This window comes from Erinaceus europaeus, chromosome 21 (assembly GCF_950295315.1).
Source record: "Erinaceus europaeus chromosome 21, mEriEur2.1, whole genome shotgun sequence".
Lineage (NCBI taxonomy): Eukaryota > Metazoa > Chordata > Mammalia > Eulipotyphla > Erinaceidae > Erinaceus > Erinaceus europaeus.
The window spans coordinates 31,607,785-31,628,888 of NC_080182.1; the positions used below are offsets into that span (position 1 = coordinate 31,607,785).

Sequence of the window (21,104 nt, forward strand, 5' to 3'; positions counted from 1 at the left end):
GCTGTGGGGTCTCTCCTCTCTCAGCACCATGCACAGCACCCAGGGAGCCCATGGAGGGTGGGCAGGGCTGTGGGGTCTCTCCTCTCTCAGCACCATGCACAGCACCCAGGGAGCCCCATGGAGGGTGGGCAGGGCTGTGGGGTCTCTCCTCTCTCAGCACCATGCACAGCACCCAGGGAGCCCCATGGAGGGTGGGCAGGGCTGTGGGGTCTCTCCTCTCTCAGCACCATGCACAGCAACCAGGGAGCCCCATGGAGGGTGGGCAGGGCTGTGGGGTGTCTCCTCTCTCAGCACCATGCACAGCACCCAGGGAGCCCCATGGAGGGTGGGCAGGGCTATGGGGTGTTTCCTCTCTCAGCACCATGCACAGCCCCCAGGGAGCCCATGGAGGGTGGGCAGGGCTGTGGGGTCTCTCCTCTCTCAGCACCATGCACAGCACCCAGGGAGCCCCATGGAGGGTGGGGCAGGGCTGTGGGGTCTCTCCTCTCTCAGCACCATGCACAGCACCCAGGGAGCCCCATGGAGGGTGGGCAGGGCTGTGGGGTGTCTCCTCTCTCAGCACCATGCACAGCACCCAGGGAGCCCCATGGAGGGTGGGGCAGGGCTGTGGGGTCTCTCCTCTCTCAGCACCATGCACAGCACCCAGGGAGCCCCATGGAGGGTGGGCAGGGCTGTGGGGTCTCTCCTCTCTCAGCACCATGCACAGCACCCAGGGAGCCCCATGGAGGGTGGGCAGGGCTGTGGGGTCTCTCCTCTCTCAGCACCATGCACAGCACCCAGGGAGCCCCATGGAGGGTGGGCAGGGCTATGGGGTGTTTCCTCTTTCAGCACCATGCACAGCCCCCAGGGAGCCCATGGAGGGTGGGCAGGGCTGTGGGGTCTCTCCTCTCTCAGCACCATGCACAGCACCCAGGGAGCCCCATGGAGGGTGGGGCAGGGCTGTGGGGTCTCTCCTCTCTCAGCACCATGCACAGCACCCAGGGAGCCCCATGGAGGGTGGGCAGGGCTGTGGGGTCTCTCCTCTCTCAGCACCATGCACAGCACCCAGGGAGCCCCATGGAGGGCGGGCAGGGCTGTGGGGTGTCTCCTCTCTCAGCACCATGCACAGCACCCAGGGAGCCCCATGGAGGGTGGGCAGGGCTGTGGGGTGTCTCCTCTCTCAGCACCATGCACAGCACCCAGGGTGCCCCATGGAGGGTGGGCAGGGCTATGGGGTGTTTCCTCTTTCAGCACCATGCACAGCACCCAGGGAGCCCCATGGAGGGTGGGGCAGGGCTGTGGGGTGTCTCCTCTCTCAGCACCATGCACAGCACCCAGGGAGCCCCATGGAGGGTGGGCAGGGCTGTGGGGGTCTCTCATCTCTCAGCACCATGCACAGCACCCAGGGAGCCCCATGGAGGGTGGGCAGGGCTGTGGGGTCTCTCCTCTCTCAGCACCATGCACAGCACCCAGGGAGCCCCATGGAGGGTGGGCAGGGCTGTGGGGTCTCTCCTCTCTCAGCACCATGCACAGCACCCAGGGAGCCCCATGGAGGGTGGGCAGGGCTGTGGGGTCTCTCCTCTCTCAGCACCATGCACAGCACCCAGGGAGCCCCATGGAGGGTGGGCAGGGCTATGGGGTGTTTCCTCTTTCAGCACCATGCACAGCCCCCAGGGAGCCCATGGAGGGTGGGCAGGGCTGTGGGGTCTCTCCTCTCTCAGCACCATGCACAGCACCCAGGGAGCCCCATGGAGGGTGGGGCAGGGCTGTGGGGTCTCTCCTCTCTCAGCACCATGCACAGCACCCAGGGAGCCCCATGGAGGGTGGGCAGGGCTGTGGGGTCTCTCCTCTCTCAGCACCATGCACAGCACCCAGGGAGCCCCATGGAGGGCGGGCAGGGCTGTGGGGTGTCTCCTCTCTCAGCACCATGCACAGCACCCAGGGAGCCCCATGGAGGGTGGGCAGGGCTGTGGGGTGTCTCCTCTCTCAGCACCATGCACAGCACCCAGGGTGCCCCATGGAGGGTGGGCAGGGCTATGGGGTGTTTCCTCTTTCAGCACCATGCACAGCACCCAGGGAGCCCCATGGAGGGTGGGGCAGGGCTGTGGGGTGTCTCCTCTCTCAGCACCATGCACAGCACCCAGGGAGCCCCATGGAGGGTGGGCAGGGCTGTGGGGGTCTCTCATCTCTCAGCACCATGCACAGCACCCAGGGAGCCCCATGGAGGGCGGGCAGGGCTGTGGGGTGTCTCCTCTCTCAGCACCATGCACAGCACCCAGGGAGCCCCATGGAGGGTGGGCAGGGCTGTGGGGTGTCTCCTCTCTCAGCACCATGCACAGCACCCAGGGTGCCCCATGGAGGGTGGGCAGGGCTATGGGGTGTTTCCTCTTTCAGCACCATGCACAGCACCCAGGGAGCCCCATGGAGGGTGGGGCAGGGCTGTGGGGTGTCTCCTCTCTCAGCACCATGCACAGCACCCAGGGAGCCCCATGGAGGGTGGGCAGGGCTGTGGGGGTCTCTCATCTCTCAGCACCATGCACAGCACCCAGGGAGCCCCATGGAGGGTGGGCAGGGCTGTGGGGTCTCTCCTCTCTCAGCACCATGCACAGCACCCAGGGAGCCCCATGGAGGGTGGGCAGGGCTGTGGGGTCTCTCCTCTCTCAGCACCATGCACAGCACCCAGGGAGCCCCATGGAGGGTGGGCAGGGCTGTGGGGTCTCTCCTCTCTCAGCACCATGCACAGCACCCAGGGAGCCCCATGGAGGGTGGGCAGGGCTATGGGGTGTTTCCTCTTTCAGCACCATGCACAGCCCCCAGGGAGCCCATGGAGGGTGGGCAGGGCTGTGGGGTCTCTCCTCTCTCAGCACCATGCACAGCACCCAGGGAGCCCCATGGAGGGTGGGGCAGGGCTGTGGGGTCTCTCCTCTCTCAGCACCATGCACAGCACCCAGGGAGCCCCATGGAGGGTGGGCAGGGCTGTGGGGTCTCTCCTCTCTCAGCACCATGCACAGCACCCAGGGAGCCCCATGGAGGGCGGGCAGGGCTGTGGGGTGTCTCCTCTCTCAGCACCATGCACAGCACCCAGGGAGCCCCATGGAGGGTGGGCAGGGCTGTGGGGTGTCTCCTCTCTCAGCACCATGCACAGCACCCAGGGTGCCCCATGGAGGGTGGGCAGGGCTATGGGGTGTTTCCTCTTTCAGCACCATGCACAGCACCCAGGGAGCCCCATGGAGGGTGGGACAGGGCTGTGGGGTGTCTCCTCTCTCAGCACCATGCACAGCACCCAGGGAGCCCCATGGAGGGTGGGCAGGGCTGTGGGGGTCTCTCATCTCTCAGCACCATGCACAGCACCCAGGGAGCCCCATGGAGGGTGGGGCAGGGCTGTGGGGTCTCTCCTCTCACTAAAATAAATAATTAAAAAAAACCATATAAGGCAGTCAATCACTGGTGACAGACATCATGCATATGCTAGACTTTGGGCTGATTCTCCACTGTCACCTTACACATAAGTAATCAAGTAAATAAACATTTTTAGGAATTCCACTGGCCTCCCTTTGCCTGAGAAGGATCTGCACCGTACAGCAGAAGGCACTGAGGCTGAACTCATCTTGACCAGAGCCCTGTACCTGGCTTGACCCTGCCATTTTAAAAGCTGTTGAACAGAGCCCATAAAAGGAAGGTTAAACCATTGTCTCAGATTCAGATCTCATCATCAGAAAGTCAGCTATTATTTTTCTTGTCTTTTAAAAAAATATTTATATATTTATTCTCTTTTGTTGCCCTTGTTGTTTTATTGTTGTAGTTATTGTTGTTGTTATTGATGTTGTCCTTGTTGGATAGGACAGAGAGAAATGGAGTGAGATGGGGAAGACAGAGAGGGGGAGAGAAAGACAGACACCTGCAGACCAGCTTCACCAACTATGAAGTGACTCCCCTGCAGGTGGGGAGCAGGGGCTCCAACTGGGACTTTTGCATCACCTGCATTTAACCCGCTGTGCTACTGCCCAACTCCCTATTTTTATTTTTATTTTCCTCTTTTTCTGTGAGAGAATTTTCATCTGGTGCTGTTACACACTGAGTCTCATTCTTGCCATTTTTACACTCATGAAGACATCCATTCAAATTTTTCTTTCTTCCTTTCTTCCTTTCTTTCTTTCTTTCTTTCTTTCTCTCTTCCCTCCTTCCTTTCTTTCTTTCATGTAAGCAGCTGTCTTGTCTTGGGTATTCTGAGTTACTGGGATATACAAGTCAACAACAACAAAGTGAATATTATACTCATTTGCATGCTGATTCCTGTGGAATACAGACTTTTTCAACTTTCTCCTCAAAGGTGGATGATTTCTCTTCAGACCCAAATCCCAATCCCCAAACATCCAATTCTTTTCAGCAGGTGGTCTCTTGGCAGGCTGGGAGCAGGGAGATCAGGAATGTGCTCTGGGTCAGGACGGCGGCATGGCATGGCACACCTAGTTACTCACACCCATTCCCATATATGAGGACCCAGGTTCCTGCCCCAGCACCTCACCTGCAGGAGAAGGTTCACAAGCAGTGAAGCAGTGATGCAGGTGTCTCTCTGTCTCTCTTCTTCCCAATCCCCCCTCCCCTCTCAATTTCTCCTTGTCCTACCCAATGAAATAGAAAAAAAGAAAAGAAGACAATGGCCACCTGAAATAATGGATTTATGGTCAGTATATGATGTGAAGTCCCAACAGTGAAACCCTGGTGGAAAGTCAGAGAAATGCAAATAAAGACAACAGTGAGATACCACTTCACCTCTGGGAGAATGTCATATATCAGAAACAAGAGCAGCAACAAATGCTGAAGAGGTTGTGGGTTCAAAGGAACCTTTTTGCACTGATAGTGGGGATGTCAATGGGTCCAGCTTCTGTGGAGAGCAGTCTGGAGAGCTCTCAGAAGGCTTGAAGTGGACCTACCCTCTGACGCTGCAATTCCTCTCCTGAGGATATATCCTAAGGAACCAAACACAACCACCCAAAAAGATCTGTGTACACGTATGTTCATAGCAACACAATTTGTAATACCCAAAACATAGAAGCAACGCAGGTGTCCAACAACAGATGAGTGGCTGAGAAAGTTGTGGTCTATATACACAATGGAATATTATTACTCTGCTATTAAAAATTATGAATTTACTTTCTTTGCCTCACCTTGGATGAAGCTTGAAGGAATCCTGTGAAGTGAGAGAAGCCAGAAAGAGAAGGATGAATATGGGATGATCTCACTCAAGGGAAGAGGCTGAGAAATAGGAACAGAAGAGGTAACACAAAGCAAAATGTGGACAGTGTTTGGTGTATTGTACCAAAGTGAAGGACTCTGGGACATTTGTGAGTGTGTGTGTGTGTGTGGGGGGGGGGGGTACTTTCAGATCCTGGTGTGCAAGATGGTGGAGTTGGACGTAGACTGGGGGTGAAATTGATTTCAGAAACTGAGACATTTGACACATGTATCAACAACTGTATTTACTGTTTATTGTAAAGCACCCCCCAATAAAATAATTAAGTGAAACCTTAGTGGCAATAAAAAAAGGGGGGTGAGTGATAGTGCAGCGGGTGAAGTGCACATGACCAGAAGCTCAAGGACCAGCATAAGGATCCCAGTTCGAGCTTGAGTCCCCACCTGCAGGGGGGTCGCTTCATGGGCGGTGAAGCAGGTCTGCAGGTGTCTATCCTTCTCTGTCTTCCCCTCCTCTCTCAATTTCTCTCTGTCCTATCCAACAACAACTGCAGTGGCAGCAACAACAACAACATGGGTGACATAATGGGATAAATAACTTCCAGGAGCAGTGGACTTGTAGTGCAGGCACCAAGCCCCAGTGACAACCATGGAGGCAAAGAAAAGGGAAAGGATGGAAGAAGGAAGGAAGGAAGGAAGGAAGGAAGGAAGGAAGGAAGGAAGGAAGGGAGGAAGGGAGGAAGGGAGGAAGGGAGGAAGGGAGGAAGGGAGGAAGGGAGGAAGGGAGGAAGGGAGGAAGGGAGGGAGGGAGGGAGGAAGGGAGGGAGGGAGGAAGGAGAAATGAAAGGAGGGGAGGGGAGGGGAGGGGAGAAAGGAGAGGAGAGGAGAGGAGAGGAGAGGAGAGGAGAGGAGAGGAGAGGAGAGGAGAGGAGAGGAGAGGAGAGGAGAGGAGAGAAGAGGAGAGGAGAGGAGGCAACACAATCTGATTCTGGAGCCTTGGGCGGGCAAGCTGCTCTTTCCCCAGCACAAGAACCAAGAAGCTGGCTGGTTACCACAGTTCCTGCTTCTCCTGTGGCCTGAGCAGCCTGGATAGCCAGAGCCCACTGTCTGCCAGCAGTGCCTGTTTTGGAGGGCCCACCAAGGAACAAAGGGAGGCCCAGTCTGAGGCTACAGTCTAATGTTATTCCCAAAGCACTGCGGGCACTTAGCTGACTCTAGCCAGGGTGTGGGAGAATCTTAACAAGTCTGTGGAGCGATTCAGTTTAAATCCTGAAAATCATTGGATAATGGAGTGCCATGTCAGCCTGGGAATCCACCAGGGAATGCAAAGTCAGCGGGAGTTGAGGGCAGGAGTGTTTATAAAGAGAGACAAATTCCCTTCTATTTCTAGGGCAGTGCCACTTCTAAAAGATAGGCTTGTACCTTTGCGAGAGCAAAGTAATTGTCATCATACCCAACTCAGATATCTCTGAAAAGTTATCTCCATGTCATTGGTTTCCCTGAATGTGTTAATGTGGGATTTATGCCATTCTTCATTGCGTCCTTCACTAAGACGATCTTTCCTCGCCTAATGAATTCTTTCATTGCTTTCAAAATTTTGTTAATTTGTCCATTCATACTCTGACATCAAGTCCTAAAAGTCCTAGGGATAGCTGTTATAGACAAGGGTTTGGCAGCTTGGAAATTAAGCTGGTTTGCCCTACACTAAACACTAACTATGTTGTCAGGCTGGAAATGGAGGTAAGCAGTGCCTCAGAACAAAGCTATTCCCTGCCGGTTCTTAGGAATTCAGGTAAGAGTTCCTCTTCCTTTCACCATTCCTCTCCCCCTCCCACTCATGAACTTCTCTCTGTGACTGAATAAAACAAAATACAGATTCATCACTACCTGATAATAGTGCTTCCCTTGACACTTTTCCAAAATGGCAAAAATAAATAAATAATTTATGTAGCTTCTATGAGAGAGAGAGAGAGAGAGGGAGTGTGTGTGTGTGTGTGTGTGTGTGTGTGTGTGTGTGTGTGTGTGATGGAGTGTGAAGGAATTATGTTAAGTAAGGTAAGTCCGAAGCAAAAGGATGAGTATGGGATGATCCCACTCATAGAAGTTGAAAACAAGATCAGAAGGACAAACACTCAGCAGAACTTGGACTGGAGTTGGTGTATTGCACCAAAGTCAAAGACTCTGGGGTCGGGGGGGGGGGAGGGTTCAGGTCCTGGAACAGGATGGCAGAGGGGGACCTAATGGGGGTTGTATAGTTATGTGGAAATTGTGGAAATGTTACACATGTACAAACTATTGTATTTTACTGTCGACTGCAAACCATTAATCCCTCAATAAAGAAATTTAAAAAGAAAGAAAAATGGGGCTGTTGAAAGAGTTGTGAAAATCAGCTCTGTTACATTCTTCTTCAGTGTCTATTGTGCTGGTTTCAGATGGAATGAACATAGATTCCAGCAAAACTATCTCCTCAGGGAGTTACCTGATGGAAATCAAGTCTCGTTCTAAGGAAGTGCTAACTTAGTAGCCAACCAACGGATATGTTTTACTCACAGTATTTGCAGACAAACTTGTCTTTTGAGGCATGCTCATTTTTCCTGTGATTCTTAATGGAAATGAAAGAGCATTCACTCACAAGCATGGAGTGTATTCAAAAGACAAATAATAATAATGATAAAAAAAAACAAAACATGAGGGGCCAGGCTGGTAGCGCACCTGGTTAAGTGCACATAGTACAAAGCACAAGGACCCACACAAGGATCTGGTTCAAACCCCAGGCTCCGGGTCACTTCACAAGTAAAGCAGGTCTGCAGGTGTCTGTCTATCTTTCCCTCTCTGTCTTCCCTCCCCTCTCAATGTCTCTCTGTCCTAGCCAAAGGAAAACAAAAAGAAAAGAAAAAGAAAAAAAATGGCTACAGAAGCAGTGGATTTGTAGTGCAGGCACCAAAACCCCAGCACTAACCCTGAAGGCAAAAATAATAATAATAAACAAAAATAAGGCTTCACTTTCACCTTTGTCCATGCATATTCAAAGAGTTACTTAAAGTTAGCAAATGAAATAAAATTTAATGAGAATGTCTATATTCCCTGCATGAAAATACAACCAACGCTTTGGAAGCAACAAGGTCTGTAAATCACCCTCAGAGAAACATCCACAGGGAAAGGCTGTGATGGGATCATGGGATTCCAGGCCCGAGTGTAATGAGTCAGCAATCACAGGAACCTCAGTTTTACCAGTTGGCCTGACAATGGCCAAATTACATCTTGAGAGGTGATTATACAAAACATAGTCTAATCAGCAAGATGCTAAATGTTTAATGCAAAATATTAAGAAAACACAGGTATTCTTGTAACAATTAATATGGGTTTTAATTGAGGTGGAGCCAAGCAATTACCTTTGTGAGTATGTGAGCTCTAGCATTACGCTAACTCTGGCAAATTCCCTTCCCTAGAGGGTACACATTTTGTCTCATTCAAACACCTTTATTAGAGACTACAATCAGATCTGGACTGCTACCATTCTGACAATGTTCTGAGTTAAGTGAATACAAAGAATATGTATAATCATCAAGCTATGAGTGATTTGTGATATTCTTACATGATATGGTTTCAACTCATCTTATCTTTTAAAGACCTACGCTCAAAAATTATGTTCAGGTAAAATTACATTTGAAATTCAGAAATGAGTCTAACAGATAAACTGAAAGAAAAGAATCCCATACGGGGGAGATAGTAAGAAGCTTGAGGATAAATCAAGAATCTAGAGCAGGGGCAGGGGTGGGTGGGTGGGAGGGCTGGCGGTAAGCAGAGAAGGTGCACAAGGCAGGAAGTGCAAGGACTGGCATAAGGATCCTGGTTCGAGCCCCCAGCTCCCCTTCTGCAGGAGGGTCACTTCAGAAGTGGTGAAGCAGGTCTGCAGGTGTCTGTCTATCTTTCTCTCCTCCTCTCTGTCTTCTCATCCTCTCTCAATTTCTTCCTGTCCTATCCAACAACAGCAATAACAACAACAAGGGCAACAAAAGGCCTCCAGGAGCAGTGGATTCATAGAGCAGGCACTGAGCAATAACCCTGAATGCAAAAAAAAAAGGAATCAAGAGTCTTTTCCTCTCAGATTTAAGTTAGAGGTATCTTGTCAACAAAGGATTGGCATAACTGCAATTAAAAATCACAGTGGCATACATACACACCTCTTCTCCTTAAGGGACTATTCACAATAATCAAGATTTGAAAACAAGTCAAGTGAACAAAGGCAGATGAGTGGGTAATAAAATTGTCTCACACTCTTACACACACATACACACATGATGGGATACTACTCAGCTTCAAGAGAAGATGAATCTTGCCTTTTTCTACAACATAGATGGAAATGGAGAAGATCCTGGCAAATAAAATAAGACAAAGGAGACAGATTAATATCAGATGCCCTCACTCTTGTGTGGGGCTTAGGAACTCTACAAAGCAGGAGAAAAGATAAGGTGAAACACTAAGGAGCCAAACTCATTGTCTGCAGACCTGTGGTTAGTCAGGGAGGAGAGCAGAAGGGGGTTGCGTGTGTCTGGGGACCCACTGCCCAGTGGAGGAGGGAGATAGCCTTTTCTTGATATGTTAACACGGATTTGGGGGAGATGTGACATTGTACCCTTAAGACAACTACATGGTTCGAGCCCCTGGCTCCCCACCTACAGGGGAGTTACTTCACAGGCGGTGAAGCAGGTCTGCAGGTGTCTGTCTTTCTCTCCCCTTCTCTGTCTTCCCCTCCTCTCTCCATTTCTCTCTGACCTATCCAACAATGATGACGACATCAGTAAGAACAATAATAAGAACTACAACAATAAAACAAGGGCAACGGAAGGTGATAAATAAATAAATACAACTACAGTCTTGCAGAATACAATTTCCTCAATAAAGTAATTTTTTAAAAAAGAAATTGAATTACAGGGCAGGGGAGAAAATATAATGGTTCTACAAAAAAAGGACTTTAATGTCTGAGGCTCCAAAGGCTTAGGGTTCAATCCCCCACACCAGCATAAACCAGGTCTGAGCAGTGCTTTCTCTCTCTCTCTTTGCATCTCTCTCTGTCTCTGTATCTATGTCTCTGTCTCTCTCTTTCTCTCAGTCTCATTTTGCTTCAGGGTTATTGCTGGGACTTGGTGCTAGCACTACAAATTCACTGTTCCTGTGGCCATTTTTTCAAAAATTTGGATAGGACAGAAAGAAATTAAGAGAGGCCGAGAGACCAACAAGGGGAGAGAAAGATAGACACCTACAGATCTGCTTCATTGTTTGTGAAGTGACCCCCCCCCCTGCAGGTGGGGAGCCTCAGCTCAAACTGGTATCCTTGCATAGGTCTTTGCAATTCACACTATGTGCACTTAACCCCAGTGCACCACCACACAACGTCCTCTCTGCATCTCTCTCTCTTCCATTAAAATAAAACTCAGAAGATACATATACAAAAATCAAAGTGGAAGCGTCTGAAATTTCACCAGACCCTTGAATGAATGGGTAGGCCTGCAGCTGGGTCACAGGGGTTATTCTGTCAGTTCGAGCACGTGGTTCCACACAACATCTTATCTCTAGGGAAGGAGAACAGGGAAGAGGGGCTGGGTCAGGATGGGGGGGAGGAGACCCAAGTTGAGGGTGAGAGTGTTTTGCAGAATCCTATCATGTGGAAACGAGAAATTATACTCATGTGCCAACAGCTTAACTATCAACTATTAATTCCCCCAATAAAATGATACAAGAAACTCAAGGATCTTAGAAGCTCTTTGCTTGCAAGAGAAACATAAAAATGCATTTTCTTATTCCACATCACAATACTGCAGAAAGCAAAAGGATCTTCAGCCTCATTAAATGGCTCTTAATTTAAATTATATTAAAGACATAAAAACTTTGATGCAAATGTGGTACATGCTAAGCATTCAGCAAAAGTTTCCATGGGAGCTTATTGCTATTATGCTTATTGTTATTAGGAAGTGCTTTTTAACAGCAAAGTCCCAGGAAAATAAATAAACAGTATATGTATACGTATACGTATACGTATATGTATATATATATATTCCTTGTGCCTCCCAGAAATATTGATTTAAGTGGATATAAAGGAGGAGCTTTGACTCTAAAACAATGACAGAAAAACTCGAATGTAAGATTGACTGTTCAATGCAAACCAAGGAGAAGACACTGAAGAGGCATTTGGTTAAATAAACAGGAGTTGGGATTTAGAGGCTGTGGGCCATTATTCGAAAGAAATATGTTTATCGCAAGTATGATTTCAGAGGACTGTCTATACAAACAAAGCCTACTTGGGTTAAATCACTGAATTTTTCTTTTAAGTTCTAAACTAGGAATTTTATTAGGGGTTAAAATATTCACAGAGAAAAATATGTATCGACACACTTTTATAAATGAGTTTCTGACCCAGTATTTTTATTTTTAAAATTCTAATAAAACCAATGTTTTCTAAAAGCTGATTCCAGCACCCTATGAATCACACTGACTTAGAGGAGTTGGTCTAGTAATGAAAAGTGTTGCATATCACCTTCAGGAAGTACTGGTTCCAACTGAACTGGGGATGGAGGGGCAGTAGTTTTTCCAGAGAGAGGAAAATAGAATCCAGTGTCTTAATGTGTCTCGATTTCAGCCTAATAACTCAATGAAGTCATGATAGAAAAATGAGCTTTGAAGGAAATTGACAGAAACACAGTAATTTCTTCAGGTTTAATTGGCTGTGTAGACACCACAACACTCCTGATCACAGATAACATAGTAGTGACAGAATGCTGATTGCCAAGAAATCAGTGATTTGTCTTCCCAGAGAAAAGTGTATCATGTGTGATGTGCACATGTTCCTGAAGTGGGTTCCTGCCGGGCTGGGCTGGCTTCACAGGCGGGAGAGAGATGACCAGGGACTCATGGCTGAGCTGGGAAGCAGTATCTCTTTATTCATGTGGAACGCAGCGCAATCTAATCTATCTCTGATCACAGTCCTGTCCGTATATATCCTGAGGCAGAAGAGTAAGGTCCGAAGAGGATGTATGTAGGACAGGGGGTGGGGAGAAGGAAAAAGCGTGCAAAACAGTGAGGATTAAACCAATGCCCTGGAGGCAGGGCGGTGCTTAGTTAACAGTGGTTATGTAAATAGAATACAGTGTTAAGCAGGGGGGATTAAATCAATGAAACAGAAGGGGTCTTTGAAGCAGAATTTAGAAGCATACCAACAGGTTCCTCTGTGTGTTGAGTGATGTGTCTGTGGGAGGTGGTGCTTGGTGTGTGTGCTGTGCAAATGTGTGGTATGTGTGTATTCTTTCTCTCTTGAATCTATCTCTATGTGGCTGCAGAGACCATGCTATCAAAATAGTGAGTGACATATTGGGGCCGGGTGGTGGCATGCCTGGGTGAGTGCACAAGGACTCAGGTTTGAGTCCCTGGTCCCCACCTGCAGGGGTAAAGCTTTGTAAGTGGTGAAGCAGTGTTGGAGGGATCTCTCTGTCTCTCTTCCTCTCTATCATCCTCTTCCCTCTCAAATTATGATGGTCTCTATCCAACAAATAAATAAAGATAATATAAGAAAATAGTGACATATCTAAGACATGCATGTTTGTATATTATGTTATGTCGCATACTCAGCAGAAGAATAGATGTCTTATGGTCCTAAGGAGGAGATCTGGGTTGGACCAGGTGGACTTAAATGCTTTGATATCTCATTCTCATGGTCATACAACTGTCTCTTAGGACAGATTTTTATTAGCAGTTAAAATGTTCACAGAGAAAAATATATAGCGACATACTTTTATAAATGAATTCCTGGGAGTCGGGCTGTAGCGCAGCGGGTTAAGCGCAGGTGGCGCAAAGCACAAGGACCGGCATAAGGATCCCGGTTCGAACCCCGGCTCCCCACCTGCAGGAGGGTCGCTTCACGAGCGGTGAAGCAGGTCTGCAGGTGTCTATCTTTCTCTCCTCCTCTCTGTCTTCCCCTCCACTCTCCATTTCTCTCTGTCCTATCCAAAAATGACAACAATAATAACTACAACAATAAAACAACAAGGGCAACAAAAGGGAATAAATAAATAAAATAAATATTTAAAATAAATAAAATAAATTCCTGACCCAGTATTTTATTTTAAAAATTCTAATAAAACCAATATTTTCTGAAAGCTGATTCCAGCACCCTATGAATCACATCGACTATGGGTCCTTAGGACTGGTGTTCCATGCTCTGACTCAGTTTTAGTCCAAGTTATGGTCACTACTATATTCTGCTTATCATGACCTTAGAATATTTATTACATAATTGGACCTAGTTTTTTGGGGAAAAAAGCCCATTTAATTTTCTTCCTGGTTGGATCATATGCAATTATAAAACGAAAGTATTGGTGACCTCCATGGCATACTCTGACCTACTGTAACCACCAAAGAAAGAATTTTTTAAAAAAGATTTTATTTATTTATTCATGAAGATAGAAGGAGAGAGAGAAAGAACCAAACATCACTCTGTACACTCTGGATTGAACTCAGGACCTCATGCTTGAGAATCTAAGGCTTCATCCACTGCACCACCTCCTGGACCACATGAAATAATGTTTTGCTTTCAGGTATATATTTTGCAGTACACTAGAGTTTGCAGTGAGTACCCCCCCAACACTTCCTCTTCACTACTCCAAGCTTTGCGTCTATGATTGCTCAACAATTTGTTTGGCTTCGTATGTTAACTCTCTTTTCAGTCATAAGGTTACAGATGTTATCAGGATGCCGGCCAGGCTTCCCTGGACTGAAGACCCCACCAATGTGTCCTGGAGCTCAGCTTCCCCAGAGACACACCTTACTAGGGAAAGAGAGAGGCAGACTGGGAGTATGGACCGACCAGTCAACGCCCATGTTCAGCGGGGAAGCAATTACAGAAGCCAGACCTTCTACCTTCTGCAACCCACAATGACCCTGGGTTCATGCTCCCAGAGGGATAGAGAATGGGAAAGCTATCAGGGGAGGGGGTGGGATATGGAGATTGGGTGGTGGGAATTGTGTGGAGTTGTACTCCTCCTACCCTATGGTTTTGTTAATTAATCCTTTCTTAAATAAAAAAGAAAAAAAGAAAAGAAAAGAAAGGAAAAGAAAAGGAAAAAAAATAATGTTTTAACTTCTTCTACATGACATTTTAAATTGATAACAATAAAAGTAAATGAATAGTAGTAGTAATAATGGACATAGGAGAAAAACAGTACAGCATTTCCTATGTATATCAATGTCTATAATAAAGTCACAAGTAAATACACTACAAACACACAGACAGAATCATGGTATAGAGTAAGAAAGCAATAACAGCTAGCACGGAAACTAATGCCTAGACTAAAATCAAGGATACAGAGTAAGAACGTGGTAGATTTGGTGGTAGAACATGCACATTACAGTGCTCAAGGACCTAGTTCAAGCCCCATTTCTTCACCTGTAGGGGAAACCTTCATGAGCAATCAAACTGTATTGTAGGCATCTCTCTTTCTCTGTCACCTTCTCCCCTCTTTTTTTATTTATTTATTTATTTTCCCTTTTGTTGCCCTTGTTGTTTTATTGTTGTAGTTATTATTATTGTTCTTGATGTCATCGTTGTTGGATAGGAGAGAGAAAAATGGGGAGAGGAGGGGAAGACAGACAGGGGGAGAGAAAGATAGACACCTGTACACTTGCTTCACCGCCTGTAAAGTGACTCCCCCTACAGGTGGGGAGTTGGGGGCTCAAACCAGGATCCTTACGCTGGTCCTTGAGCTTTGCACCACGTTCGCTTAACCCGCTGTGCTACTGCCCGACTCTGTACCTTCTCCCCTCTTAATTTACCCCTGCTATCCAAAAATGAATAAGAAAAAAAAACTTTCAATAGAAAAAAAGTATATGTTGGTTTAAAATATGAATACATATTTCCATTAACCATTCAGATCTTAAACTGAAGACTAAAGGTTATTTGTCTACAATTAAAGTGAACTTAACATCAAAGATATATTTGAAGACTCAATCCCATGGGCAGGTGAAACTATAACAGAATTAAGTAAATGGAACTGCATAAACTGAAAAAGTTTCTACACATTGGAAGACAATCTCAGAAGGATAGGAAACAGGGAGATAGAATAAAGGTTCTGCAAAAGACTCTCATACCTGGGACTCTGAGGTTTAATCCCCAGCTCTGTCATAAACCAAAGCTAAGCAGTGCTCTTGTCTCTTCTCTCTGTCTCTCTCTGTGTGTCTCTCTGTCTCTCTGTCTCTCTCTCTCTCTCTCAGTGTTCAAATTATGGGAATTTTTTTTTAATCCCAGAAGGATAAGCAAGCAACTCAGCAATTACTTATAGGAGGATAAGTATCAGATAGTTCTGCAGATATATAGAATATAGAGAATTGGAACACAGGAATTTGTGAAATATAAAGCAAGAAGAGGAAGAGCAGAAAGAGGAGGATAGGGGAAGAAGGAGAAGGAAGAGAAGAAGGAAAAGAGGAGAGAACGTGGGTGGAAGAAAAGGAAGAGGAAGAAGGGGGAGGAAGAAGTCAAACTGCTTCTAAGTACTTCTGACTTTGTGAGACCTATGAATATTGGGGTCACCAAACTCTGGTGGCGGGTATGGGATAGAAGTACACCCTCTATGAACCGACCTGAGAAATGCCCTAATCCAGTGGAGAAGCAATTGCAAAAATCAAAACTCCTACCTTCTGCACCCCAGAAACTATTGTGATCCATACACCCGGTGGGGGAGAAGTGACAGGAGGAAAAGCATAAGTGGGCTCTGAACTCCAGCTCCATCAGGACCAGCAGAGAGAGAAGGAAAAAGGGAGGGACATTTGTATGCAGTAACAGGGTCATGAATGATTTAGAGGGAAAGAAAGGACTGGATCGGGAAGGAAAAGGGGGTAATTATGTACAAATCTAGACAGATGATTGTAGAGATGATAGTTAGCCGATGTCTGCAACCTTGGGAGAACTATGGTGGGTTACAATCTGGAGGGACTTGGGATTCAGAACTCTGGTGGTGGGAACGGTGTAGAATTATACCCGTTGACATGTAATTTTGTAAATCAATATCAAATCACACAAAAAAGAAAAGTATACCCCAGTAATCATAATCTTGTAAGTAATTAGTAAAGTACTGAAAAATAACAAAAAAATAAATAATTCATTGCAAAAATTCTAAGTAGAAGTTCTATCTATGAAAAGAGTTGGTACTGTTGTAGATTTTTCTGATGAAGACAGTTTTCTTATAGTCTATACAGTCAAATTTAATGTGAAAAATGCTGCTTTAGCTGATAATTGTAGTTTGAAGAGACATGTCTTAAAAGCTTGGGAAGAAGGGAACAATAATATTTTAAAGTAGTTTCTCTCAAATTCCCATGTGTAGAGGAATTATGTAGACTATTTACTTACTTTTTAGACAGAGACAGAGGTGCTGAAAAGGTACAGTGTGTACGTGGCCACAGCACTGACACTGCCTTCACTGTGGTGGGGGCCAGTTTGAACCTAGGCCATGCTCAAGGCAAAACAGCAAACTCTCCACGGAGCTATGTTGGGACTACATTGTTCACTGACCATAAGCAAAAGGGATTAGGGACTATGTATGTGATTATCATATGGCTGATATCATGACCTATAGCAAAGGATGTAAACTCCTGAGGGATTGTGGGTAGGAGGGACTACTTAAGCAAGCCTCTGGTAGAAGCTGAGCCCTCTTTTTCCTCTTCCCTTTTTGCCTCTTCTTCACTCCCTCCTGCTGCCTGTCATCTCTGTCTTCTCCCAGGATCCACAGGATGTCCTTTCTCCTGGGGCCTGCCCCTGTTCAAGGATTGTGGCCCATGCCACATGGTCGGCAGGCTTTTCCCTCTTTTCTTATTTCGCTAACACAGTCTCTATGTAGCTAAAAATAACAGCCATTTTTATAAACCCCAGCATGCGCGGGCACACACACACACACACACACACACACACACACACACACACACTCCCTGGTTCATTAGTTTTTCCTTTTTCTTCTTCTCTTTTCTTTTATTTATTTATACCAGAGAACTGCTTACCTCTGGCTTATGGTGATGTGGAGGATTGAACCTGGACTTTAAAGCCTCAAGCATGAGAGTCTCTTTGTATAACCATCATGCTATCTATTCCCACCTGTTTTTCCTTTTTTCTATTGAGCTATCTTGTTGTTAATATTCGGCGGCTCCAGCTGGCCGGGCTAGCTTCACGGGCGGGTAACAGAGACGACCAGAGACATACGGCTGGGCAGGGAAGCTGTATTTCTTTATTCAGGAACAACGATTCATGAACTAACCCAAACTAATCACCAAACAAAACTCTGTTGCCTCTTTCCCCCGCGACTGCGCCAAGCACTCTCTAACTCTGCAACTCTCCAACTCTCTAACTCTGTAACTCTGGAACCCTCTCGGGGTTCCATGGGGCGGGGCCAAGCGGGCCCGCGAAATTAGCAGGACTGATCCAATTTTCTTGGCGGGGGAGAGCTAGAACAACCCAATGTAAAGCATACAACACTATCTCACCAGTACTTTTAGGTTCATCTTTCTAAAAGGCAGATTCTTTATATACAGAGGGTTGGGGGTGGGGACTGGGACCCTGCATTCCTCTTACCCCCCCTCCAGAGACACTGTTAGTGCTTTGATTAGAGGTTCACATATACCATCAAACAAGGGGGGGTCTTCATTGTCACTTATGAGGAAACAAGAATAAAAAACAATGAAGCATCAACCACCCCCCCCCCCCACTTGACAAAATCCCACCTCACAGAAGTCAGAAACAAGTGTTGGCAAGAGATTGGAGGAAACACTTAGGTGCTGTTGACTGGCATGGATCAACCCAGCCCAACAGGAAACAGTGTAGAGGTTTCTTAGATTACCCAAGAGTACTAGAACATGACCCAGCTATCCCACTCCTAGCTAGTTACTTAAAGAACACCAACTAACCCCAAAGAATTCATGCACAGGGGTGTTCACTGCAACCCTGTTGACAATAACCAGGGTCTGACATCAACTCAAGTGCCCCAAGACCAGAGGACTGGATAAAGAAGAGACAGTATAACCACACAATTGGGATATGACTCAGTTATGAGAAAACATGAAAGATTGTCTTTGCTACAACATGAATGGAGTTGGAAGGGCATCATACTAAGTGACGTAACTACTGAGGAAAAGAACAGACACACTCACTAATAGGCAGGGCATGAAGAAACAAAGTGGGGCTGATTGAGTGCACATGTTGCCATGTGCAACGGGGGGCAGGTTCAAGCCCTTAGCCCCCACTTGCAAGGCCCCGTTTCACAAGTAGTGAAGCAGTGCTGCAAATGTCTCTCTCTCTCTCTCTCTCTCTCCTTCTCTCTCTCTCTCTCTCCCGCTTCCCTCTCATTTGTTTTAGTTTCTACTCCATATATATATTAATCAATGCAAACAAAGAGAGAAAAATCAAAGAAAAAGAAGCCCTTGAGTTGACTGAGATCACTGGGGTGGGAGGTGTTGCTCGGGTGAAAGGAAGGCAATAGACTTTGAGCAAAGGTTACTGGGAATTGATCGTGAGCTTGGTTTGGTCATATACCACAGGAAGAGGTACCCCTGCAGCATAGAGTCTAAGAAACCGACATTCCCTCAATAAAAATTAAAACAGGGGAGTCGGGCTGTAGCGCAGCGGGTTAAGCGCAGGTGGCGCAAAGCACAAGGACCGGCATAAGGATCCCAGTTCGAACCCTGGCTCCCCACCTGCAGGGGAGTCGCTTCACAGGCAGTGAAGCAGGTCTGCAGGTGTCTATCTTTCTCTCCTCCTCTCTGTCTTCCCCTCCTCTCTCCATTTCTCTCTGTCCTATCCAACAAAGACAACAACAATAATAACTACAACAATAAAACAACAAGGGCAACAAAAGGGAATAAATAAATAAAATAAATAAATAAAAAATTAAAAAAAAATTAAAACAAAGACATAAAGTAGAAAGAGTACCTGAAAAAAAATCAACTGCACTCTTCTTAGGAGACCCTTTGTCAAAAAAAGAATCTCGTAATGTTTCAAAAAGATATCTCATTGCTGAAAAATGATGACGGAAACAGATTAGAAAGGTTACCCTATCCATCAGTATGGTGTGTGTGTGTGTGTGTGTGTGTGTGTGTGTGTGTGTGTGTGTGTGTGTGTGTTTGTTTCCCTAACAAAATTTCTCAGGAAAGAGGAAAAAGGAGAAAAGTCACAATTGATTGAGGTCTCCTATCTCTAACAATTTAGAAGCCATCTGCCTCACTAATAAGACAGAAGAGTTATGGGCATGGCAGGAGGTGTTATGAAATATTCCTGATTTGATCACAAAGTCATATAAAATACCTGTTTTAGCACTGTAAAGAGGAATTCGATTTACATAGAATAAAATCATAAATAACAAAAAAAATGAACCTAGCGATTCCTGCCTTGTTCTCTTCTAAAAACTATATTTTAGAACTAAACTTATTTCCTGTGTTTCATGGCTGCACCAAGAACACCTTGAGAGCATGGGGCCAGCAGCTTCATCAGTTATCTCTCCTCTTACCAGCCCAGGGCAGGAGAGAGACCTCTGCCTAAGTAAATCTCAGAGAGCCAAAGGAAACCAGTGTCCTACCTCTTCCCTGCGCGCGCTCGCACACACACACACACACAGACACACACACACAGACACACACAGACAGACACACACACACAGACACACACAGACATACACACACACGCTTTTTCTCTTTTCTTTTCAGAGTGAATTCAGTCCCTGCAAACAGGGCCGAGTTAAAATCCCTTGAAATGAGTCCTCTCCCCTTCCCGGTGAGCCTAGCCTTGCCGATGAAAGCTTTTCCATATACTGGCTGAGACCCATTTGGGACCTTGTTTCTACTGCGTCTCTACTTCAGTGGCATTTATAGAAGGAGACAGAAGTTATAGGTCCAGCCACTCATGAGCCATCCACTGTAGGTGCTTTGAGGCTGAACTCAAATGACATTTTCTGGGCTCAAGGAAGCTCCAGGAAGCATCACAATGTGTGTACAGCGCTGCAAAGGGTTCTGCAGCAGCCAACACCGACTGAACAATCTTCTCAGCTCCTACGATGTGCCAGGCTTTGAACCCGTGCTTGGTGTGTCTGCAGCATTGACTTCTCATGCAGCTGGCCCGGTGCGTACTGATATTTGGTTTTATTTTCATGTGTCTACGTGATACAACTGAGCAGCCTCCTAGGCCCTACCTTTTATTTCTTTCTTTTCAAATGGAGAGACTGAGATAGAAGAGACGCCTCTGCACCATCGCTGAAGTTCTCCTGGCGCCATCCATGGTGCTTCTATGTGGTGCCAGGGGCCAAACCCTGGATATCTTGGATGATGAGACGTGGGCTCTCCCAGGTGAGTTGTTTCTGGGCCCCAAAGGTTGTGTCTTTATGATTATTTTGTTGCAAAAAGACAGGCTGGGAACAAAGCTGCCACATACAGTCCCTATGACCTCACATGGACCCAGTGACTCAGAAAAGTGGCAGTAAGTGGAATCTGACAAACCGGTTCCAGAACTCACATATGTATGTAACGACCATCTGATATAACTGTCATAATTTCAAGGGGTTAGGAGTGACAGAACCAATACATACCAAATGACGAAACCAACACCCATGGGATACCATGTGCCAGGTGTCACAAAGAAAGCTGGGTCCGCGAAATAAGACAAAAGGAGGCAGCTTACCAGATGACCTCACTTACAGGTGGGACTCTGGAAACTCAGAAAGGGTAGATCCAATAACAGTGGGACAGGGCTCTACTGCCTCTCCACTCACCCTAGCCCTCTCTCCCTCCCTCTTTCTGTAATAAAGAATGAGAAAAGAAAAAAAAAAAGAGCCAAGGGGCCTGATCAATGCTATGACAAATGCACTAGGCCCCGGGTTCATTCATCAGTAGCATATAGAAAATAGAAGTGATAGTGG

General features: G+C 46.7%; 1 protein-coding gene across 1 annotated transcript in view; it reads right to left on the reverse strand.

Annotated features, from left to right (window-relative positions):
• The window catches only part of GRM7 (glutamate metabotropic receptor 7), an 872,294-nt gene that overhangs the window by 362,485 nt on the left and 488,705 nt on the right, over nucleotides 1–21,104 (reverse strand). The gene's annotated exons all lie outside the window — the stretch shown is intronic.